The following is a 26,761-nucleotide window of genomic DNA, read 5'->3' on the forward strand; positions in this document are numbered from 1 at the left end:
GACCAAGTAGGGTTTATCTCAGGAATGTAATACAGTTTTAACATTTAAAAACCAATTATTATAATTGATACTATTACCAGAATAAAGGAGAAAAACCATATAGAATGTTAATATACTCAGAAAAGAGTCTGACAAAATTCAATACCAATTCATGATCAAAACTTTCAGCAAACTAAAAACAGAAGGGGGATCTCCTCAATCTGTAGTTATCTTATTTAGTGGTGACATATTGAATGCTTTTCCCCAAGATCAGTAACAAGGAAAGGATGTCCACTCTCACCAATTCTATTCACCCTGTGCTGGAGGTCTTCAACAGTACAAGGCAGGAAAGATAAATAAAAGGCATAAAGGTTAGAAAGAAAAAAATAAGACGCCCACTTTTGTCAGATAACGTAATTGTGTAGATAGAAAAACCACAAAGAAATGAAAATGGGATAATGGTAGCTACCTCATATAGTTGTTAAAAGAATCAAGTGAGTTTCAGTTTGAAATGTGTTTAGAACTGTGCCTGACACACACTATGTAAGCATTCAGCAAAATTTAAAACTACATATACTTAAATATAAAATCAGGAAGGGTTACATATTAGCTTACTGACGATGAGTATTTATTCATCAGAATAGCTAATAGAGAGCTACTTCAAGGAATAAAGTTACCCTCATTCTGGGGCCCAGATTATGAAAAAGTTCAGGGCAAGGAACACCAGAATGGCTAATTCTCACTAACATTCCAAAAACAGAAAGATGAAGTGTGTTATAGTTTGACACTGTCTACAGTGTTACTGCTTTTATGTATGATTTATTATGTCTACATAGTCACACAAACAAGTCCAGTTGTTTTTAATGAATACATATCTTGCTGTGATCTGTAAGTACTCTCACAGCAGAGTATCTATGAAAGACGTTTAAGTAAAAAAAAAAGAAGTTGGTATAACTGTAGTTACAGTACAATTCAATTTTTAAGGCAAAAAGATATGCATATATGATAATTGCATTGATATGTGCACAGGAAAATGTCTGAAATATCCAAATGAAAGTGTTAATAGCAGATAGCTCTAGATAATGGGAGTAGAAAGGACTTTCATTTTTGGGGTGCCTGGGTGACTCAGTCATTTAAGTGTCCAACTTTTTATATCAGCTCAGGCTGATCTCACAGTTTATGGGATAAAGCCCCACATTGGGCTCTGTTGATAGCATGGAGCCTGCTTAGTATTCTATTCCTCCCCCCCCCCCGCCCCTCCCACTTTCTCTCTCTCTCAAAATAAAATAAACATTTAAAAAATATTTTTTAATTAAAAAAAGGACTTTCATTTTTTGCTTAATATCCTTTGCATATAGTTTGAATTTTTTTAAAAAAATGTTTAATGTTTATTTATTTTTGAAGGAGAGAAACAGAGCGTGAGTAGGGGAGTGAGAGAGAGAGAGGGAGACACAGAATCCAAAGCAGGCTCCAGGCTCTGCGCTGTCAGCACAGAGCCCGACAGACATGGGGCCTGAACTCAAGAGTTGCAAGATCGTGATCTGAGCTGAAGTTGCACAGTCAACAGACTGAGCCACCCAGGCTCCCCTATAGTTTGAATTTTTAATATTTATTGATATTTTTTAATTTAAAAGGTAAAATAAAATCCCTTACTAATGCAAAAAAAAATCAAAATTTGAAAGTCACAATGTTTAGAGTCCTTCCTTTTATTTTCTAAGTCAAACAAGAGAAAATGAATTCTTTTGTGTTTTTAAACAAAGGTAGAGTTTTATGTTAGACATCAAGAGCATATTCCAGATATCTGCCTCTCTAAGATCCTTCCCAGTGCCCCCACCTCCCTCTACCCCTAATGGGGAATGGGAGAGTTACAAACCCAGGTCAGATCAAAGATTCAGCGTATGGTCACAGGAGGCTCATCAGAACTGAGAGCATGATAAGGCAGTGAGCTTGATGTACCTGTGAGCCGGCCTGCTCTTCTCTAATTCATACCTTCTCACTGTACCTCGACTCCAGGAATTAGCTTCCCCAACTCCCACCCCTGCATGTGTGGATACCATGGGGAGGAATATAGATCAGAGACAATCTATTACCACTGGAAGCACAGACTTTAATTAAAATGACCTTTTAAAATGTCTAATTCATCTACAGACAACCACTTCCCAGGTAAAGAAATGAGTCCATGGAAGTAACTTGCCCAAGGTCACAGGGTTACTACATCATCACGGCAGGATTCTTGAGTGTCAGGATAGCATCTTTTCTGCTACAACAGAGAGAAGGTCTAAAAGTGCATGCCCTATTAATGCTGGACAAGGGGCTGTGCCTTCATGAACAAAGAGAGAAGAGAAGGATCCAGGCTCAACCAGGCTCAGAAAGGAGCAGACTTCCTGCCTTTATCATAGACTTTAAATTGGAGTGCAAACATCAAAAACTGGCTCTGGCATTCATTTACTTTCATTACTAGTGTTTCATAAGATGCATATACGCTTTCTCTACAAATAATCCATTAGTATAAAAAGGAGAATGTTTCCTATTTGAGATATGCCTTGGGGCCACATCATTCAGAGATGCTTTTAGTATATAACTAACACTAATGAAGGGCTCTTGTTAGAATGTTTTCCACATTTTCGTTATAGGCAATAGGAAACCTGGAGATACTTAATGCAATGTGTTCTATTATGCTCTATCAAATTGGGTTTCTTTTTAATAGTGGGAACTATGAATCAGTTTCTAAAGTTTAGGAGGCTTGGGATTGACTTAAAATCAATAAATCAGAAACAGATTCAACCAAGTTATCCTGCAAACTTGTCAAGAACTATGAAGAAATCCCTCATTCCTCCATAATAAAAAAAAGAAAAGCTCCCAAAGAACAGTCAAAATAGCACTCCCAAAGATTATGAGCTAAAACCCATACTTAAAATAATCGATAAGCAAATAAGAAATCATTCTCACTTATTTATCATTTTAAGTTCTCTAAACTCCTCTCTTACAGGTGGTTATTTATTAACACCGATAAATGGTTATAATACCCTCAGAATAAAATTGAGCCTTTGTGCAACATCACATTTTCCCACTAATAACAGAAAGTCTTTCAACAAATTATTTTAAGTTCTTCAAAGGCATTAGAAATTTTATCTATAGCCACAAGTCTGCAAAGACATATCTTGGGGTTAAGGAGAGGCATGCTTGCATTCATTCTAAGAAGCTAAAGGAGGTTGTGTAAGTGGCAGTCCCTGGCTGGACTGTTCAATTGAATTGAATGCTGTTCAATTCATCATATTGCCACCCCTCCCAGACACTTCATTACTAATGATTTTCCAATACCGAAGCTTTTTAAAACTTTGATCTTTTGTGAAAACTCAGTAGGATGATGCACACCTTCCAGCTGAACAAACAGACTAAAGCAGAAAGACCATCCTGCCACAGAGAGGAATCATCTGCCCTGACTTCACCTCACTGTTTCATTAAAGTGGTGTCTTTCAAAATATGCAAATGACAGTAATAATTTGAACAAACAAATGAATTAGGTGAGCCTCTATAGGCAATTTACCCAAGGTAATTAAGAATGCTAAATAAACAAATTATTATTTTAAATGGCAAGAAAGCTTTAATTAAACTTGATTTCTATACTTAAAATGAATTACTAACTCAACAGAAAGGATCTAGTATAAATTAAAAGCAAAGTGTCAAGAAGGAAAAAAAAGAAAAGAATGTACACTCGACTTTTGATTCACAAGATTAGTACCAGGTGTCACTGTATTTTTGTTGGAGCTGGCTCAGAGAGAAGTTATCTCTGTATATGAATTTAGAATAGACAAAATGTATTTGAGGTACCTCAAAATGAGCACATTTTAAATGGTAAAGATGCTAAGCAAAAACGGAATCAACCCAAACCCAAGGTAATTTCTATCCAACTAGCATCTCAATATTTCTCTGCCAATAAGAAATGGAGCCCAGCAGGCTATGGCTCATCCAAGGATGAAGAGACCTTCTGTAAGGGGTGGACGGACATAGTAACCCATAGTAGACCCTCAACAGGAGTATGATGTCCACCATCCATGAAGTACATTTGTATGATGGACCAAACCAATGGGCCCCAACCAGTGACCATAGAAATAAAGGAAAATCTCCAGAATTATCCATAGATGGACAAGGCTAAAACATGGTCTCATTAAAGTAGATAACACATATGTATTTAGTCCTATAAAATAACATAATCTTAAAAATATTATTATCTATTTTTAAAGCTTCAAGTAACCTTAAGTAATCTCTGAAATTAGACATGTCCATGTCTCTTCCCCTTTTAATGTTTTGTCCCAGTAGTTTTAATGGGGCTCTGATTACACCCCAGCCACCAGAATGCAAGCAGTAAAGCCCTCACAGAACCACCTGTTTTCTTCTCCACATGAAGCACCTTGCCTGGTTTAGCCTCCTGGGTCTTCCCTCTTCCACCTTCTGCCCAGTGTCCCACAGGAATACACAGTGTGTGTCCTGTCCCCTTTGCTTCTGGCTTTCTGGTCAGGCAGGATGACCCAGGACAGGAGTCAAAGAGGAAGCTAAGAGCATCATGAGCCGGGTGGTGGCAGAATGGAGCAGGGAGGGGCCTGGAGAAGCCATTGTAAGTCACTACCTTTGGCATCTGGGCCAGGTCACCCAGCCATGCAAGACCATTTTCATATTGTTTCCCTAAATAGTCTGCCTGGAGAGTGACCCTAGGGATACCATTAAAATATCAATGACAGTGCTAAGAAGGTGATGTCAAGCCTCTGTTCCAAGGAGCAGAGGGAACATCAGATTACTGTATTTCCTCTTATGTACTTTTGCCTTCATTCTAGAGAGGGAATCATGCAACTCCTGACTCTAACAAGAGAGGGAACAAGTATGTCTAGAAGTCAAGATCTGAAAAGGTCAGTGCCCCTAATTTTTCTATCTGCTCATTCATTCCTTTATTCATTCATCAGTGGGAGTCATTCATTCATCATTCATTTACACATTCAAGGCATACAATGAGACCATTCCATCCCCAAGTTTTATCACATTCCAGAGGTAGAAGAGACATCAGACAGAATTTGCTGGAGACTCAGGATGAAATGGGAGCATCTCAGAGGAGCATTGAGTATTTCAAGAGTGAGAAGTTCAGGGAAGGAAACAGAGAGAAAGCTGCCTGTGACTGAGTATCAGTCCCAATAGAATGTGCCTGCTCCTTCAACCCACCAGAAGGGGAGCTGTGCATGGTGTGAAGAATCTCTGCATTACAGCAGAAATCCCAAGAGTGCTAGAACATATCCTTTGTGTCTAGCAGAGAGCACAATATGCCGTGAGCACTCAACAAATATTTGCTAAATAAATGAATGATCTAAGAATATGGATCTGCTCCTGGGACTCATGTTGGATGAACCTTAGTGAGTGAGCATATTAGAGGACATCCAACAACATAACCCTCTAGAAGCTGCAGACAAGAAACTTCCTCGAAAATGTTTGCACAGTGTTGTGGAATTGCACAAAGAAAGTATGCCGGGCCCTTAAATGTTTGCAAGTGAGTGCATAGGTAAAATGCAGTACATCCAATCAATGGAATACTGCAATGAAAAAAAGAACTACTGACATATACTACACTGTGGATGAATTCCAGAAATGTTATATTCTGTGAAAGGAGCCAGAAATGGAGACCACACATCACATGATCACACTGAAATGAAACGTCCAGAAAAGGCAAATTTATAGAGACAGAAGGTAGATCTGTGGTTGCCCGGGGCTGGGGGTCGGATGGGTTTAACTATAAACAGCATGAGGGACGTAAGCAGGAGGATGAAACGGTTCTAATACTGGACTGTGGTGATAGTTACACCACCTTGTACAGGTTCCCATTGAATCACACTCTTGAAATGGGTGAATTTTATGATATATAAATGCACTTCACTAAAGTTGTTTTAAAAGTTTTGTGAAGGGAGTCATAAATTATAGGTTTGCCATCATGCTGTTATGAGGAGGCTGCTATGTTGTTGGAAAACACAAAGACAGAAGCCCAAATTTGAAAAGACTCCCATCTCCTAATTCCCAACCTCAGGGCCCTTCCTAAAAAGCCTGCTTAATGGTTGCCAGGGCTGGAGGGAGAGGGGAACGGGGAGTGACTGCTGAATGGGTATGTGGTTTCCTTATGAAGTGATGAAAAAGTTCTGGAATCAAATGGTGGTAATGTTTGCAAAACATTTTGAATGCACTTAACGCCACTGAATTGTACACTTAAAATGACAAAAATGGTAAGTTTTACGTTTATGCATTTTACCAAAAGTTGTGGCCACGTCTGAGGAATATTTTCACATTTTCCTCTCATCTGTCAAATCCATTCCCTGGTAGCCACAGAAGGGCCAGCTGCTGTCCCTGGCCATCTCACGGAAGGATGTCTTAGTCCAGGTGACAACACAGCTCTCAGAAATTTGTGTGCTGTACTCTATCACCTTTCCTCTGATTGGCAAACATCAGATATTAATTTAAAAAAAAAATCTGGGCTTGGTTTGCATTTTAATCCTGCCCACTTGAAACCGGTTGGCATCATTCAAAACAACTCACGCAGGGACGTTCCCTGAACTGTCAAGGCCATTCATTAAGTGTTGCTGCCATGGCTTCCTGCTCCCCGAAAGTGTAGGAGGCAATGACTTCTCCTGTCACAGATTTAGCCATGGCATATTACGAAACACTTGCTGTTTGTCAAAAATACTTTAGGTCCATAAAGCTCTAAGACTCCCTGTTCCCATATAATCCAAAACCTCTCCAGCCTGGCCTAGAATCACTTCCACGTGATCCTTATTGCAAATGCCCTAGGTCGCTATCATCTACAATAATTCCTAGAGTACTTCTTTTCACCATTATCATTTGTACTAGTTAGTATTCCTATCAGACAATCTTTCTTTGCTTCTTCCCAATAAGAAAACAAGTTGCTTATGAATTAAGTAAATTTCCCAAGGATGCCAATATATTTAGGCCTAGAACCAGTCTGAACATGTTTAGTATTCATATATTTGACTGGTGTTGTACATAGAAAGTAAGGATTATCAGCTATAAAATATTTTCTACCACAAGGATGACATTAAACTGATACTTTCATTTTGAGATTGGCTAAAATATGCTACTGAATGGAGTCTGAAAAAAAAAAAAACCCTCAGGTTTCCATTTGTGAAATAAAATTCAGAGAGCTAGTACTAAATGCCAAATGTCTACAAGAACTCCTCCGAAGAATTACTTCTTTGCTGCCAGCCAAAACTCACAGGGACACACTGTGGCTGAATTTTCTAATTGTGCTTTTTAGATGCTGGATAATTTTCTGACTATTAAAGACAATCATAGCCAAGCCTAACAATAAAAGTAATTGAATCTCATGCTTGAGAGCATACAGCTGATTCACCATGGGGTGTCGGACAGGAAGGAGGCAAATGAGAGGAGGTGAGAAGTCCAGAAGTAATTTTCACTCCATGAAAAGCAGAGACTGCCTTCACAGTAGAAAAGCCTGAGATGGAAGTGTGTCCTTATTCTCCAGGCCCATTCTCCCAGGTGGCACCTGAAAACTATCAACAGGCATTAGAGACTGAACCCCGGCTTCTGCCCCAGGTCTCCTAAGCCCAACCTAGGTCATTGAGATGAGATTTCCAAGAGAGGACAGGGTGAGGTCATAGCCATTCTGCCCTTGGGAGGCTGTGCCTGCTCCAAGTCTCCCTGGGTGCTGGGCAAGACAGAGCATACAGACTTACTCAGTGGTGTATGCTAACCAAGCATAAAATACAGCCTAACTTGTATGTACAAGAAGAGTTTTTGCTATATATATATATATATATATATATATATATATATCAATTGCATTTAACCTCAAAGATTAAGCTTCTTTTTTATATACTTTTAAAGCTTATTTATTTATTTAGAGGGAGAGATCTTACATATATTTTTAAGTTTATATTTATTTTTGAGAGAGAGAGAAAGTATGAGCAAGGGCAGGGCAGAGAGAACGGGAGAGAGAGATTCCCAAGCAAGCTCCACGCTCATAGCACAGAACCCAACACGGGTCTCAAACTCATGAACCATGGTATCACGACCTGAGCCGAAACCAAGAATCAGACATTTAACCAACTGAGCCATCTATTCACCTCAAGCTTCTTCTACATCTAAGGCAAATAACACAAATACTACATGAACCCTGCCTTAAGAGCCTTAACAATTTCATGATAAAAGTACTAGCAGCTGTTCGGATATAAGCTAACCAACCACCTGGTGTCAGAGCAAGATCTATTTCTGTGAATATTAAATGTGCACAGATTTCAAGATTTAGTGGCAGTCACAGAGAAGGCCTTCACAGATTGGCCTTTACAGAGAAGAGATTCTAGTATGGGACACTTGGGTAATTACTTAATTTTCTCTTCTATAAATGGGGATTCAAACCCACAATCTCAAAATCAAACACAAAGTCAAAATCAAAATGGCTGCAATGATATATATGAATATGAATATTCACAAATGGGATAGAGATTATAAATAACCTCATGTCCTTAAGACTAGATAAGAGTCTGTCTATATTTCTACTTAGCTCTAAAGAGTGACATTACCCCTTATTCTTTTCCTTTACTCTTCTTATCCAATTACTTTGGATCCTGTATTCCCAACCAACATCTCACATACTCACCTCCTTTTTCTGGCCTATATTCACCCTAGGCATGTCCTCATCACAGCATATCTAGACTACCATGATAAATGCCCAGCTACTGTGCCACCTTCAACCTCCCCCTCATACTATGGAGCATTCTACAGCCAGATCGTTCTTGTTAATTATCACTATGATTACAGGGAAAACTCTAAAGACTTGCCAATATCAGCAGATCCAAGTCCACATTCTTTGGCTTAGATTCCTACCCATTTTCCCCAGGCTCCTATCCACAAATTCTCCAACTGATTTCCCAGCACCTTTAACTTCACCACCTCTGTAATATCACTGCTATAACTCCATGGCCTGTGTGGCAGACTGTGTTTTGCAGAAAGGTCATAACACTATCTCCTATCCCATATGGTCTTTCTACAATGTGACTTTAATGCGTTAAAGGTTGGACCTATGTTCCCTCTCCTTCAGTCTGAACGCATCTGTAATTATGATCAAAATAAAGTGGCAATGGATGACTTACAGATTTAAGGAGCTTTTGCCTGTTTCTCTTGGGACATTGGTTCTTGTTACCTAGCCTCCTTGCTGGGAGGAAGCTAAGCAGCCATGTGCAAAGGCCACATGTAGTGTTCTGGTCACTAGCTTGAGCTGGGACCAGCTGACAACCAGCATCAACCAACAGACATGCCAGCAGGGAGGCTTCAGCTGATTCCAGCCCCTAGCTGTCCTCTGAGTTGCCCCCAAATGATCCCAAGTGGAACAGAGATAAGCTGTTCTCTCTCACCCCTACCCCCTGCCATGTCCTATCCAAACTGCAGATTTGTGAGCAAAATAAAAGAGGGTGGTTGTTTTAAATGACTAACTTTAGGATAGTTTGTTATGTAACAATAGATAACTGGACTAGACTAAAATACCGTCCCCCTCTTTTTGGCCTTCTCAAATCCCACCTACCTTCCAAAGCCCAGTATAGTCCCCCACCTCCTTCATGTTGTTAACCTCATCTAAAAGTGATTTTTGTCTCTGTCTCTCTTGCTTACAGCTTGAGTAGCACTCAATAAACACCCAAGACCATGAGAAAAAAGACCATGCTGTATCTTCTAGGGTACCCATTCCCATCATCTCTCGGAATGTCTTACACATAGCAGATGGTCTATATATACTTGCTGCATAACTAATTTTCTAGCCTCTAGAGTAAAATGCACACAGGAGGCACTTAATAAATGACACACACTATGGCAGGTGATTAATATAAAAAATGATAGGAAGAGAGGGACACCACAAAATTTTAAATGGAGGATTAGGTAGTTATAGGAAATCTAAAATTTCAAGTCATTAAACTGCCTTTATATTGAGTAAAGTAGATGTTTTTTAAATTAACAGTTTATGTTCAGAAGTGGGTGTGGGTGTGCGGGTGTGTGTTCAGCCAACGTGTAGATTTGGATGTCTGCTTTCGGAATTGTTCCCTCGTTAATAATTAAATTCTAAATGGGCATTTTGAGAACTGGTAGTAACTATCCACACTGTATGGTCTTGTAATTACTCAAGTGTAATTAGAGTATAGGAGGGCTCAGAAATAGGCAGAATGTTTCCTGTCAAGTGCCACCTGTACCAGGACTTCTTGAAATGGGGATCATGAATCCTAGATGGTTGTCATTGGATGAGATTCATGAAGTTCATGCCTGAAATTACATACAAAGTTTTATATGTATGCAGTTTTTTGAAGGAGAGGGTCCGTGACTCTCAACAGATCCTCAAAATAGTTTTGGAAACCCGGTTAATCCAATTATCACATGTTCTTGTAACTCCTGTTCAGAGATTTCTGCTAAATAGGCAGAACTGGGCCAGCAATGGGGAAATACCAAGGCTGGTCTGACTCTGCCAACTGCCTTGCATGATGGCCTGGGGAAAATCCTTTAAAACTCTTTGGAGCTCCTTGTGGACCTCTCAACTATAAAAACAGGAGGCTGCACTAGGGATACCCAGGCATCTCAAGATAGTTTCCCTGAGAAACACCCTGAGAAAGGGGAAGGAAAGGTCTACTTCACTTGGTGTTTTTCCATTGGATTTTCTTTGTAATGTTAATTTTGGTTAAATCAATATGTAAGTGTTTACGATTGTTTATTCAGTAAATATAAATTGAGTGCCCACCATTTGACAGTCACTGGCTATGGACTTTCTACTCAATCCTTTAAGACTTAACCATTACTGAGTAGTCCACCCCAACACTGCACATAATACTAGGAAGTAAAGTAGACAGTAAAAGTATGAAGAGAAAGTCATAGAGGACCAAAGAACAAATGCTTCATCGCTAAGTGGGTAGAATAACTGTTGTGTAGGAGATCAAGTAGAAACATAGTACTCCACTGATACCAGGTTGATTTGGTTAATCTGTCTGGTAGGTGGATGTCCATTTACTCCTTTGTCTTTAAGATTTGCATGCTCAGTTAAAAGAACAGCTTTTTGCCTTAAAGAAAAATCTTTCTGTAAAGACATGTAAATAGCTACATTCCTGCTCAGAATCTCTGAACGAGCTCTCACAGGAATAAAATCATAAACAAGCAAAAAGCAAGTAAACACAAATGCTTAATGGAAAGGAAGATACACAGGAAGCAATTTAGACCCATGGATAATCTGATCATAAGTCACCTCATGCTCAAAGTTTCAATGGAGGAAGATTTTACACAAGCTTTGAATTACACATGAAACACAAGACAAAGTACGAGAAAGAAAACAGGTATTTAGCACTTAACAGGATAGAAGTTGTGACATAGATCATTTCATCATTCTGTGGACCATTAATTTCCCCCCTAATGTTAGTACTTTTAATTTTTATATTAATCCTCAATCTTTCATATGTATGTGACTTATCTCTTCAATTAGACATATACTTGGGCCCAAGGTACATATATTTTTTGGATGTTATTTGAATGATGATGTGCCCCTGCTAAATACTCAGTAAATATTCTGTGAATAAATGGAAGTTTCTCCTTAAAGCTTAAGATGATAGAAAATACTGAGTTTATAAGGAAAGTGAATAATTTCTTCTAACTCACCATAATTATTTCCACAATATATTTCTTTCATGAAAAGTAAAAGTATAAATGGAGATCTACCACTGATAATTTGGAGTTGGGGACATGGAGATCTATAGAAGGAGGGGGCTGTTCTCTGTTTGGTATATGGGGATCAGGGGGAGGGTTAGGAGACAATCTTATGTATTGCCTACATTTGGAAACTGGAAAAATTTGTAGTTCTTAAGAAAAAATAAGTTTAGTAAAGAATAACATATGGTACAAGTAAATGGGGTTTGATTTTCTTCAAATATGTGGCTCATGTAATTCTTCCTCCTGACCTCTCCCACGACTGTGTGTTTGGTGTTTTATTGTGAATATCCCATACCATTCCGGCCTTTAGATAAATTTTCACATATGTAAACAAAATGCCTAGCGCAGCAAAAGATTTCATGTGCACATTATCTTCAAGTTGTATAAAAAATGTATATACAAAGTCCTCTGGATTCATCTCCGGACAAAGAGCACTCCTATAATAAAAATAAAAATTAAAAAAAAACCCACATGTCTATGTGGTAAAAAGAACTAAACATTCATCACTAGCATGCTTAGAAAGATCTTACATTTATTTAAGATATTCACTTTATACTACACATGAGAGTTCCTTAGACAAAACTAATTTTGGGTTCTTCTTTAGTTTTTGTCATAAATCAAACATCCAAAAGCTGACTCACATAATATACCATACTTCATTTTCTCTAAGTCAATCACAACAAAAACAAATTGCAGGGAAAACACAGGTGGGATTACCTTTCACCCAGACTTCCCAGTGCATTTAGAGATTGGACTATTTGATCATCTTAGCATGATGCACCATTAACATGACTCTCCCTGTGAAGTGGGCTGAGATTGAAATGGAGAAGACATTTTTTAGGAGGATGTCCTTTCACATCATGATCTATACAGAATAATAAACGTGTCTCAGGTAACTAGAGGGATTACCTTCCAACAGGCCACTTCTTGTAGGAAATGATATGTAATAGCATGAGGGAATATAATAAGAAGAGTAGCTTTCTTGTATAAGAGGATGTTCTTTTCTTACGTAACTCTTGATTTTTCACCTCAGGGTCTCATAAGAAGCATGACCAACACAGGAAGCACTTCATGTTTGTCGAATTTAACTCAATGTTATAGATTCCTTTTCTTCTCAGTGTCAGGGAGAATAGTAAGTACCCTATACTAATTTGGGCTACTGCTCTCCAACGAACATAAGCATTTTTCTCACATATATTCCATTAAAGGAGGTTGAAACTGGGTCTTTTTGCTCGTTTATGTGGTTATTGGCTTGCTTATTTGGTTGGTTGGCTGGTTTGTTTTTGATATTCTTGATCTTAGGACAGTAAGAGAGAGAAACAGCATGGTACAAATCATGGTGTCTGGAGTCAGATGAGACTAGTTTAGGTCATCCTAACTCCTTTACTTTATTAGCCATCTAACCTGGGGCAAGTTCGTTAAATCTTTGTTTTCTTACTTATAAAATGGGACAGTAATCTGTACTAGCCAGGGTTGTTAGGTGGATTAGATGAGACAAATGGCTACTTAGCATCATGACAAGCCCACAGTAAGCATTAGGCATCACTGATTTTGTTTATTATTATTACCTCATCAAGTCACAATTAGGATAAAACAAAATAATATATAAGTGCTTCTTGACAGCTAACAAATGCTAATGCTTATGTTCTAGAAGAGCATGATCTAATAGACAGTATGAGCCATCTTCCTTACACACCCCAGGGAGTGTTCTTGAGTGGCTCTCTTGGCCACATGTTACTGTTAGAGCACATACATAGGTCTAGCTCAGGCATACCAACACTTCATGAATCTTTCACTCTGAATTAACTCAAAAAATGCTTCCAGTGGCCAAAATTCACAAGAACTAGAACTAAGCATCAGAATGTTCAGGTTTGCAATGAGAATGCTGGTAGACATTATGACTTTGATGTGGCACTTTTGGATGCTGAAAGCACTAAACGACTATAGCCTTGGGAGATGCTGCATGTAGCCATGAGCTATTTCCAGCCCTTCTTGTATTTCCTGGCTTTACCTGGATGGGATATGTGCAGATTTGTCACTCATACCATTCAAATAATTATGGCCTGACCCATCTCCTGTGTCACATCCTCAAGTCTCCTCACATGACTCATCCTTCAGCTGGAAAGCAGGAAGTGCTCCATTTGGGGGAGGAAGCCAAAGGACACCACACCTCAGGACAATACTGTTCTTACTCAGACAGTGTATTATTCTCATCTACCAGGCAACACCCAAACAGAGCATGTTTAATCACAACAGCAGAAAGGAAGACAAGGGCTGTGAGTTCACACTAGTGTCTCATATCTGAGATACCCCGTGACAAAGAGCTACAATGAAGAAACTATTCCACTGACCCCTTGCCCAGATGACTTCTGGTGGTTCCAAAGCACCAAACCTCCCACCTCTAAGTACAGAGACCTAAGCCTTCTTCAGCTTCTTCTGGCATATCTCTTGGAAGTGATACTCACCGGCACAGAACTAAATGTAGGTAGACAGAAGTGGGTGCATTTTACACATATTTATCCAAGCCTACATGTCTATACATGAGAAAGTTTGGGCACCCAAAGGAAGCTACTATGAAAATTTTTGTTGCCAAGATGTTTGCTATTGATCAATTTGCATTTTTCTTTTTTTTTTTTTAATTTTTTTTTTTCAACGTTTATTTATTTTTGGGACAGAGAGAGACAGAGCATGAACGGGGGAGGGGCAGAGAGAGAGGGAGACACAGAATCGGAAACAGGCTCCAGGCTCTGAGCCATCAGCCCAGAGCCCGACGCGGGGCTCGAACTCACGCACCGCGAGATCGTGACCTGGCTGAAGTCGGACGCTTAACCGACTGCGCCACCCAGGCGCCCCTCAATTTGCATTTTTCAAAATAAGCCTGTGTCTACACTGACATGTGACATCTTTAATTGCATGAAGAGTGTATTTCCATTACAATGGGTCAGGAGTTACCTCACCTCCCATTTCTATTCAGAAGATCTGGAGTGGCCAGAAATATCACCTTCATTCAAGGATTGGGAGAGTCTGGAAAAGCGATGCTTCATCTCATCTTCTTTTTGCCCTGGACTCACATTCCAATCTGGAAATGGATACTTTAGAGGAATGAAAAACTGGTTAGCCTTAGCTCTTTCATGACTCTAATCTTTCAGGGCCACTGAGAATTTGGCTTCTGAAATGGAAATGGATAACGGTTAAGAAAGTGTATTATCATACAATTGTGTGGAGTTCTGTTTTAGTGTTTTATAATTCCATATTTATTTATCACTAAGGGTAACACATGAGTTTATCATAAAAATAAGAATGTATTCTAATGTTTACATTTATAAAACATATTTGAGTGACTATCAAGTTATATATATATATATATATTTTTTTTTTATAATGGTTATCATTTAATGAAATTCTTTCACTCAGTGTTTACCTGTGTGCTAGACACTCAGACACTCTACAACCATGCAAGCTATATTTTATCTCATCTCATTTTATAGATGAGAAAACTAGGGTATAAACCTCTGCTCAGTATCATACAGACAGGAAGCAGTAAAATCTCATTTTGACTCAAGTCTATATGATAGCCAGGCCATGTGTTTTCCACCCTAGAAATTGCCCCATCTACATATTAATGAACTTGCATATTGTACTATATGTTTACAGCTTGACAAGTAATTGAGAAATAATGTTTTATAAAGATCTGAATCACTCCAGCCACACATCACTAATCCAGAGGTCCCTTGTACAGATCTCCTAATCAATCTGCACAACTAAGACTTGCAAATAAGTCATCTAAGCCACCAAACCAAAGGTGACATTTATTTTACACATGACACTGCTACAAGCATGAAAGCTCCCTTCTTCAAGGTCTATCTACTCTTGCTTCAGACACCATGCCGAAAGGGTGGCTGTGTCGTTTCCCAACACTTCACAGAGAAAAAGCACCCAGGGAAGGCAATAAAGGGGGGTTTGTATAGACAAGAATATTGATTGCTATGAAAAGCGAAAGCTGGGAATTTGGAGCAAGGGGGAAAACAGAAAAACTATGGAATTCTGTAACACAGTGGTGCCATCTAGAGGAGGGGCAAAAACTACACAGCTTAGAAACCCTTGAGGGCTTCTACAAGCCAACAGAAGTACAGAATAAGATCATGAACTTATAAAGATGACACAGTCATTATGTAGGAGGAAAAGAAAATGTAATATTTTACCTAAGACAAAATAGGAGTAGAATATAAAGTAATTTATAAAAATTTGTTCCAAAAATATTTTGATGTTTAAAGGAAGAATATTTCCCTTTATTAAAAACCAATCTTTGGACAAGCTTCTCATTTGTTTTTGACAAATAAACACCTTATTTATTTCCAAGGGGATTGCTTGTTTTAAAAGAGGTTTCCAAGCTTTTCTGGAAGAGGAGCTCACTAGCTCTGCTCTGCTGTTTACTAGCACCTTTTTAACACCATTTTACCTTGCCTCTACAAGTTTTTAATTAAGAGTAGTTCAGTTCCTCTTTCTTCATATTATGGACCCAATCTTAGACACTCCTAGCAATCTCCTCCCCCCAAGTTTTTGGAGCCGTGTCTGCCATTTTCCACTCATGATTATAACCCATTTTTTTTTTTGGAACCATTGACAAGCAATGCATTGGGTACTTGGGAATGATTAGATTCAGGCATGAAGATGGAATTACTTCATCTCTGCATCCAGGGTTCTTTAGCTCCAACCCTGTAAGACAGTCCCACCAGAAGTATCTGATCTGTAAAAAGAATGAGGGACCATGTACTGAAATGGCTAAGCCATTGATCTGGCCAAGAAAGTATGTGACATAATTTTAAAAGACATTCTTCCCTTTAGTTTCCCTCATATAGGTAAGGATGAATTATTGCTGGGAACTGCATTTTGTAGTATACACACCTAGCAACTAACTAATTTAGAATTAACCTCCTGGAGTAGCATCTTCCCAGTAGAAAAGGATAAAAACATTAAGTGGATAAATTAAAATAATTTCTAAGAGAAGTGACAGACAACAAAATGTCTTTTAAAAAGTTTTGCTTTATGGTAACATGTCTTTAGGGATGTGTAACTGGGGCATAGTTCAAGAGAAAGAGATTAGACGAAAAAAATTAATGAACGAAATGTCTTGAGGAAAAAAATCATGAAGCAAGTCAGAAAATGTCTCTCTAGTCCTAAGTGCCTGGTCACAAAATACATCTTTTTTTTTTTTAGTGAAAATTCAGGATTTTTTAAAAATATATATAATTTATTGTAAAGTTGGCTAACATACAGTATATACAGTGTGCTCTTGGTTTTGGGGGTAGATTCCTGTTACACACAACACCCAGTGCTCATCCCAACAAGTGCGCTCCTCAATGCCCATCACCCATTTCTATCTCTCCCCCGCCCCCCCCCCCACCCCTCAGTTGGGTGTTCTCTGTATTTAAGAGTCTCAGTTCTCTGTATTTAAGAGTCTCTTATGGTTTGCCTCCCTTCTTCTCTGTTTGTAACTATTTTCCCCCTCCCCTTCCCCCATGGTCTTCTGTTAAGTTTCTCAAGATCCACATATGAGTGAAAACATATGGTATCTGTCCTTCCCTGACTGACTTATTTCACTTAGCATAATACCCTCTGGTTCCATCCACATTGCTGCAAAAATGGCCAGATTTCATTCTTTCTCATTGCCAAATAGTATTCCACTGTATATATAAACCACATCTTCTTTATCCATTCATCAGTTGATGGACATTTAGGCTCTTTCCATAATTTGGCTATTGTTGAAAGCACTACTATAAACATTGGGGTACTTGTGCCCCTATGCATCAGTACTCCTGTATCCTTTGGATAAATTCCTAGTAGTCCTATTGCCGGGTCATAGGGTAGTTCTATTTTTAATTTTTGAGAAACTTCCATACTGTTTTCCAGAGCAGCTGCACCAGTTTGCATTCCCACCGACAATGCAAGAGGGTCCCCATTTCTCTACCTCCTCACCAGCATCTGTTGTTTTCTGAGTTGTTAATTTTAGCCACTCTGACTGGCATAAGGTGGTATCTCAATATGCACCTTTAGCAAAATCTTGGAAGACATTTTAAGACATATGGTAAACAGGGACCATGTTTCTTTAATTTACAAAGAGCTCTTATATTGTTATAAACTGTAGATACAACCCAGTAGACTACTGGACAAAGGATATAAAGTGGCCACTCACAGGAAAAAAAACCTGCCAGGAAATATTTTTTTAAATGTTTTATTTATTCTTGAGAGAAAGAGAGAGAGAGAGACAGAGCATGAGCCAGGGAAAAGCAGAGCAAGAGAGGGACACAGAATCCAAAGCAGGCTCCAGGCTCCGAGCCATCAGCACAGAGCCCAATGTAGGGCTTGAACTCACAGACCATGAGATCATGACCTGAGCTGAAGTCGAATGCTCAACCGACTGAGCCACCCAGGCGACCCCAGGAAATATTTTTAAAGATGCTTATTAACCTCATTCATGATTAGGTAAACAAAATAATAATAATATACCAATTTTTTTCCTGGAGAGATTTTCAAAATTTGAAATTACACAACGTTAAAATATACAATGTTGGGAGGAGTAGAAATTGGTGCTGACTTTCTGAAGTGTAATTAGAAAATATTCAACTTGGGGCGCCTAGGTGGTTCAGTCGGTTAACCATCTGACTTCAGCTCAGGTCATGATCTCACGGTTCATGGGTTCGAGCCCCCTGTCAGGCTCTGTGCTGACTGCTCGGGCCTTGGAGCCTGTTTCCGATTCTGTGTCTCCCTCTGTCTCTGCCCCTCCCCTGCTCGCACTCTGTGTGTGTGTCTCTCTCAAAAATAAACATTAAAAAAAATTTTTTTTAATAGAAAATATTCACCTTGTAAATTTCACATAACATCCATATAATACCATTAGTAAGGACTTACTCCATAAAAGTATATCAAGATATATGTACAAGAATGTCCACTACAAAACTTTTTACAAGAACAAACACCAACATAACTGTCCGTGAACAGGGGAATAGGTTAAATAAATTATGGTAATCCAGCCAATGAAAAACTCTGTAGCATAATGTGGCTAACCTGAATGCACTGAGACAGAAGGGTATCTAAGATCCACTAAGTGGAAAAAAAGGAAGATATAGATAATATGAATGATGTAATCTCATTTATGGAAGTGTATAGTTTAAATGTTTAACTATAAATACCATTATATAGTTATTGTTCATAACAAAACACCCCAAAACTTAGTGGTTTAAGACCAGGACTATTTATTGTTTCTCAGATTCTGTGGGTTTCCTGAGCAGTTCTTCTGTTGGTATCACCTGGGCTTACTCAGATGGCTGCAGCCAGCTGGAAGTGGGTTGGGACTGAAGACACTCTCTCCTCTGGGCCCTCAACTGGTATGGCTGAAATGACTGGAATGGACCACATGGTTCTTCCTCTCAGTGTCTTCACATAATGGAGGAAGCGCTCCCCATGGGCAAGAATAAAACCACAAGGTCTCTGTAGGCCAACACTCAAAGTCAAACACAGACCTTCCCATAGCATTTCCTCAGTGAAAGCACATCTCGGGGCTAATCTGGATTCAAGAGGAGGAAAGCAGACTCCAACTCTTGGTTGGAAAAATGAATTTGGCCAAATTTGTGGCCATATTTAATCTACCATTCTATATATGTACATATCTACCTATCTATAGCTATATCTATCTGAAATGTTAGCAAAGAAGCAATTAAAATAATTTCCTCTCAGGAGCGGAGCTGGGAATGTGAGCAGCAAAGGAAAAGTAAGAAAATAATTTTCAGTTAATGCATTTCTATCCTCGGGGCTGGCTTCATGGGCATGAGACCTGTGCAAATGCTCAAGGACTCTAAGCCCTTGGTGTAATTCTCTGCTATCACCATCTTGACATTCTTAGTGTTTATCTTTTTTTTTTTTTTTAATTTTTTTTCAACGTTTATTTAGTTTTTTGGGACAGAGAGAGACAGAGCATGAACGGGGGAGGGGCAGAGAGAGAGGGAGACACAGAATCGGAAACAGGCTCCAGGCTCTGAGCCATCAGCCCAGAGCCTGACGCGGGGCTCGAACTCACAGACCGCGAGATCATGACCTGGCTGAAGTCGGACGCTTAACCGACTGCGCCACCCAGGCGCCCCCTTAGTGTTTATCTTTGAACTTGTGTTTTATAACTGAAGTACAATGGGACAGTGGAATATGTATGTGAGCAGAGATAGTACAATGTGCATGTCCACTGTTCACTGACATCCCTTTCACATAGCATTCACAAGAGAATTCTCTGCCTCACGAGAACAGATTTCCAGTCTACCCGTGAGGCATGGGAGTTCAACACAACTCAAGTACACAGTACACATGTTATATCTTCCAATGAGCAAATCCAGGTGCTGACAGCCCCAGAAGCCTCATTTTCTACTCTAATCAGATCTTCCTTTGAACACAGAAAGAGTGCAATGGTATTGACAAAGGAACTCTATCATATCCTTTCTTATTCATGTTACTTCCCTGTATGAGCCAACCACTTACACTGAAAATAATGACATAGAGGGAAAGGAAAGCTAGGGCAACCCACAGTTCCTTTTCCTGAGTCCTGCCTTAGTGATCTGTCAGCTGAAGCTAGAGGGTGTGGGTAGAAGGTGTGTGCATCAAGAACTGAAATAAAAACAGCTGAATTAGTTTTGTACATGGTTTCTATTGTTCTGGTAAGAATATACTACATATGCACATACAAGCCAGGAAATAGAAATTATTTGGTAACCCACATACAAGTTAAATATCCTTATATTTGCATTTAAAACTGGCATTGCACCATAGAAAGAAAAACAGAAAATTTGTGCTAATAATATTTTTTCTTTACTTTGAACATTAAATAGCAAATAAGAAGTATAAGGAGTTGAGATAGAAAATGCAGGAGAAAGGAAAATGCTTTCTATTTTAGCACATCTAGTGACACTTTCTTCCTGTGGGAAAAATAAGGAATGTTACATTTTTATTTTGCACTAGGCCCCACCAATTTGTTGTCAATTTTGTCTATACTGTTTGAGTTTGTATGTATAGGTCCTGCTTTTTTACATTAAAAAATAGGTTTATTTTTATCATATCCCATACCCTCTTTAATTTTACATTTAAGTTTTATGAGCTTTATGCTACCCATTACATCAAATCAACATAGATTTGGGGTTTTTTTAAGTTATTAAAAAATAATATCCAGGAAACTGATAAGAAGACAGGTACCCAAAAAAGAAACATTTTTATTAAACAAAGGCAATGTTTCATATTATAATTCCTGCTCTCTTTTGTGGGCAAACATTCTCCCTGATTTATAGCACTGAAACCATAGCCAGCACAATGAAATTAAGCAAGAATAATATGTCAGATTAAAAAAAAAAAAAACAAATCCAATTTTATGAACTCAATTCATGACAGCTGCACTATCAACCTAAATATTTATTCTCTCAAGGGCCATAGATGCAAGGTCATCTACACCACAAGGGATGCTTGTCTTGATTGGTACATATACATCAACTCAGGAAATGTAAAAGATATGAGGAAGTTATTTACAGGGACAACTTCTTGGAAAATTAATGCCGAAAGAATTTCCCATGTTTTATTTATTAGCATGGCATCAATGTGATATCCCATAGCTTTGATGATTAAACACCTCTATTCAAATTTAAGGAGGTGTTATTTCTTTATTTACTTCTTATACTCTCAATATTACTAATCATGTATATTACTTTGAATTTTCCACAAACTTATTAGTTTGTAATAACTAAAAATTAAAATGAATTATATTACAGAAACTCCTACATGCTTGGCTAGAATTTTCTCTCTGAAACATAGTCACATTTTGTAATAATGTTCTCAGATTTACAACATCACACCATGCTGACAGGAGATCCAAGTTATTGGAATTTAGATAAATAGTAAAGGAAAAGGAAAAAGTCACCTAAATCCCTGATAGGTATGTTAGAGTCAAGCTGTGTGAAGATTGTGATTCAAAATGTCTTTTAGAAATTTTAAGACTTCTTTTTTTTCTCAAGAGGTTGAGAAAAAGAGTCAAATGTAAGATTTGGAAGTCATTCCCAATAATCAGTCAAAGAGAATATTCTGCACAAAATATTCTACAGAAGAAGCCAGCTCCCTTCTGGCAAGTGAGCTAGTGGTTAGGGCTGGGGTGAGAGAAAAGCATGTTTTTCATTACATATATTCTGTTGTACTTTTTGAATTTTTACCGAGTGTATGCATTACCTGGTTTCAATAAATTAAATTTCTTTAAATAAAAAACAAAGACAGCTATTGCTTTGCATAATGGGCAATGCTCTAGCTAATTTTTAAAAGTACCATTGTCTAAAGGTATCCAGTTAGCATTGTGGGCATTATTACATGTGGATGGTTTTGGGGGAGAGGTATGGAACAGAAATACAAAACCACACTTCCATGAAAACTTATTAAAGTTCAATAATTTTGGAACTGGATACAAAATACTCAAATGTGCTCTATTTAGAGAAGCGATGGATCCATAAATTAGAAGTATTTATTTTAAAACAGGCTTTGGTAGAACCTCTTTACTGCAAAGCATTTCTGTTTTGAGGCTGGAACTTGGCATTTTTCCTAATGATTTCTTTTCACTACAAGATGAGTTTCTGGATACCAATATCTCAGCCTGAAAGCCACAATGAAAATTATTTCTATCATCTCCATTCTCACATCACAAATTCTGTAAAGATTTGTCGAGAGTAAATGTTCTCCCACATAAAGTGTTACTCTCCCACATAAAGGGAGAATAGGCTATATAGTCTGATCTGTATCCCAATTCTATAGAAAATGGTCCCTAATCTTGTGGGGGTCAACAGAGCCCTTTCAGATTAGGATGAAAGCTCTGGACCCTCTTTTCAGAAAATGCACACAAATAAAAATTATCAGACATTTGCAGGTTTCTCATAGCTGATCTGTGAACTACCCAGAGCTCATGAAACCTGAATTAGAGTCCCCTGTTGTGGACCAATCCTCTTTTCTGACACTACATATAAACCTATTGGCCAATGGATAAAGTGGTTAACTAAATGGATAACTAAGTAAGTTATCCGATTACTATAGGGCAAAATGCTAATATTGGGTCTAATCCTGAATTCTTCCTAAGTAAAAAAAAAAAAAAAAAAAAAAAAGAAAAGAAAAAAGTCTCTTTTTATATCAAAAGCTCCCATAACTGATTTCTGGATACTTAAACTATATTCTTGAGACTAAGCTGGTAATAACTTATGACTACAAAACTAACACACGTGAAAAGATAAGAATGACTTCTGGCACTTAGTTGGTGGTTGATAAAATTCATCTTTTATTGGTAGTTATTATTCAAATACAAAGATCCACCATGTGAATGTAAAATCCAAATGACCACAGTGATTTTTAATCAGATCTGGTCTTAGATCATGTCATGGATTACCACAAATGGGATGCTCTAAGGGGCTCACCTTCCTTCTCCATCAGATGAGAGAAGACTCTGCCAAGTCCCACAGGAACACAAGATAAAAAAGAGTGACATGGAATATTCTGTGCCTTCTGTGACCCAAGAACCCAGGCCTAATGGCTACTAGGAACCCTGGCTACACCAGCATCAGCAGAGCCCCCACTGAAAACCCCAACTGATAAAGATCTGTAGGTCTCCAAATCTGGCAGAAAACAAATGTATCCCCAGGGTGTATCTATTAACAGTCCTTAGTTTCCTCTGTCATTTTTTTTGTTTGTTTATTTGGAGAGAGAGAGAGAGAGAGAGAGCACAAGGTGGGGAGGGACAGAGAGAGAGAAAGAGAATTCCAAGCAGGCTCCGCGCTGTCAGCACATAGCCCAACACGGGCTCAATTCCACAAATCGTGAGATCAATGACCTGAGCCAAAATCAAGAGTTGGTCACCTGACTGACTGAACTACCCAGGCACCCCTGTCTGAGTCAGTTTTGAAGCAACACTTGGCCTCTTGCGCTTGGGGCTCTGTCAGCCCCAGGACCTCTTAGCTTCTAGGATTCTTGGTCTATTTGGAGGAACAACAGTGCTCTGGGCCGCCATTTTCTCTGAATCTTAACAATCCCATGTTTAGCCTTCCTATCCCCATCCCCTCACCTGATCTCAACCTGTCTTTCTTAAGTCATTTTCTTTTTCATCATCTGGATCCTCATCCCCTCAAGAGGAAACACAGCCTCCTCTTGGCTTTTCATTCACAGACAGACCTGGTTTACAACACGAACTGCCAAGAGGTAACACCTACGTGAAAGGGTTGCTGTCATTCCTTCCTGCTGTTGTTCACCTGATCGGGAGGAGATGGGGGCAAGTTAGGGGAGACAGCAGCTGGGCTGGATCATGGGACAGGTGGAGAAAGAAGGGAAAGTACAGCAGAGATGGGGAAGGCACATGCAGGTGCGGGAGTGAGCAGGAGTCTGCTCAGGGATGTTTCACTGACGATCTGCCCTTCAGTTCTCTGGGTTAACACTTCTGGGCTTGTTACGTGTTTTTGCTCCAGGGAGCAAGCAGGCACAATGCTGGTGTCCAGAGAGCAGGCAGACGGCCTCGGAGAGGGGACAGAAGGAGATGAAAACCCTGTGCCATTCTCAGGAAAGGCTAGGTGGCTCTGACAGGCTCATCTCTCCATAAAGAACCTGAGGATGAGACAAGCCCACCCTGGAACTGGGAGGGTTATGGTGACCCCTCCTCCGTGTTCCACGGAAGCGGACACGTTCCCAGTAGCACTTGCATCCTCTGCTTGTGCCTGGGGGCACCTTGCTGTCAGTAACCTTCCTGTCACCCTTAGGATGACAAGACACACAAGGAGACTTTCTCTCAAAATGGTTCTGACTCTCCCTGGCAGCCACCCTCCTCTTCCCCCACTTCCAGCCCCTACATGCCGCTCTGCTATAACTCATATCATCAGATTTTAAAATTTATTTTCATATATTTATCTTCATTAGACCGTGAGCTCCTTGAGGGTCACATGCTATTCATGTCTGTGTGCCCAGTGCCTAGCACAGCACCTGGCACTTCATGGATGCCCAACTAGTGCGTGCTGATAAGACTTAGGTTGATAAGAATATCTGTATAAGTTAACAGAGGCAATATGGCTGGAAAAGGATGTACGGCCACATTTAGAAAGTTTTGGGTGCCAACATAGATGGTTTAAACAATGTCCCTGGGCAGCAGAGACCGCAGCACTAGGGGTCTGAGCAGGCACGTGTATATCTGAACTCCTCCATCTATACCCATCCATCTCTACCTCCCACACCATTTACCGGGTGCTTCCTTGGGGCAAAGGGATTGACGGTCTCATATCATTTCTTCCTCGAAACCTTTAGTGATAGGATTACTGTTAACACCTTTTACAAATGAGGAAAGAGGTTTAGGCAATTCAGGAACTTGCCTGAGGACACAGAGCTCCTGACAGGCACGGCCAGACTATCATCAGAATCTGACTGATTCCACTCCCTGGTCTTTGAAAACCATGCTGCCTCCCTTACACTGGCTAGACTGAGGAGAGACAAGGCAGGTAACAGTGCTGGTGGGATGGAACTGAAGAGAAAGAGATAAACATACAATTGATTATAAAAGGAGGCTGGCTGGGACGGAGAGAACCAAGGGGGGAAATCAACCTGAAATAGTGAAGTAAACTTGGTATTTCCTACTAGTCTTTTTTCACTTTTTCTGAATGTTTAAAAGTTTGAATAAAAAGTTGGAGGGGAAAAAAGGTAAGTCTGACATTTCAGACCTAAGAGAAGTCTGAAGAAGAGGCTAAGATGAGGGAGAAGAAAGTATAAAGCCACAGGCAAAAAGCAAGAAAGAGAATTTCAGGAAGATGAATTGCCAACTCTGTTAAAACTTCTCTAAAAATTTCTTAACAATGTCAGGACTCATAATAGTTTAGACTGTTATCCATGTGCTTGCAATTACTACTATTGGGAAGTCATGTAATGATTCTAATTTATTAATTTTATTTTATTAATTATCACCTCATTAAATATGCCATCTGCTATGTACGATGAAACCTTTGGTAATTAAGGGAAGAAAATGTTGATGGAAGCAGTGTGATCCACAGTTTTCAGAGAACTAACATTTTTCAAGCTATTTAGAAACTTCATAATTTTCGATAAGTAAATCCTTTTTACAGTGTTGTTCACAAAGTGGTATATATTCCTAAGTAGGTGGATCTCTTATTAAATGCCATATCTGATCATTTTACTACATTTCCCCTTTCCAAGTTCTGCTGTGTTTTTTTTTTTTTAATTTTTTTTTTAATGTTTATTTATTTTGGGGACAGAGAGAGACAGAGCATGAACGGGGGAGGGGCAGAGAGAGAGGGAGACACAGAATCGGAAGCAGGCTCCAGGCTCTGAGCCATCAGCCCAGAGCCTGACGCGGGGCTCGAACTCCCAGACCGCGAGATCCTGACCTGGCTGAAGTCGGACGCTTAACCGACTGAGCCACCCAGGCGCCCCTCTGCTGTGCTTTTTAACAGGGATTAGAAACAAGTTATTATAGAGATGTTTTCTCCTTTTCAGTATATTTGTACGAGGAAATTTATTTTTCTAATTTTTTTAATGTTTATTTATTTTTGAGGGGAGGGGGTCAGCAGGGAAAGGGCAGAGAGAGAGGGAGACACAGAATCCAAAGTGGGCTCCAGGGTCCAAGCTGTCAGCACAGAGCTCGATGTGGGGCCGGAACTCATGAACCGTGAGATCATGATCTGAGCCAAAGTTGGATGTTTAACCGACTGAGCCACCCACGCACCCCTGTACTAGGCAATTCTATGAATTTTAAACAAAGTGAAACATGGGCAAAAATGCCCTCCAAACAAAGTAAAACCCACAACAAATAGAAAGGCCTAAAACTGAAAAGCCATTTTCATTAACACTTATTGGTAAGAGCTGCGCTTTCCCCAGAACTACTAAAGAGGTAGATACAATTCCGGACAGTGAAGAAGAGAAAACAGTTACAGATGCTCAAAAAAGAGGACTCACTTCACTGACTTCAGGAGATATTCCAATCCCACCCATTTTTCACTCA

Source organism: Lynx rufus, unplaced genomic scaffold (genome assembly GCF_022079265.1).
Source record: "Lynx rufus isolate CCGP_SWC_20201006 ecotype Redwood Valley unplaced genomic scaffold, mLynRuf1.p SCAF_2, whole genome shotgun sequence".
NCBI lineage: Eukaryota > Metazoa > Chordata > Mammalia > Carnivora > Felidae > Lynx > Lynx rufus.